Raw genomic sequence first — 262 nt, 5'->3', positions numbered from 1 at the left:
TGGACATGTCATCAGACAGTGCAGTGGACATGTCATCAGACAGTGCTTCGGACATGTCATCAGACAGTGCAGTGGACATGTCATCAGACAGTGCTATGGACATATATTCAGACAGTGCTGTGGACATGTCATCAGACAGTGCAGTGGACATGTCATCAGACAGTGCTGTGGACATGTCATCAGACAGTGCTGTGGACATGTCATCAGACAGTGCTGTGGACATGTCATCAGACAGTGCAGTGGGCATGTCATCAGACAGTGC

This window comes from Nematolebias whitei, chromosome 7, assembly GCF_014905685.2.
Source record: "Nematolebias whitei isolate Nwh7 chromosome 7, NemWhi1, whole genome shotgun sequence".
Lineage (NCBI taxonomy): Eukaryota > Metazoa > Chordata > Actinopteri > Cyprinodontiformes > Rivulidae > Nematolebias > Nematolebias whitei.
This window is presented reverse-complemented; position numbering follows the sequence as displayed.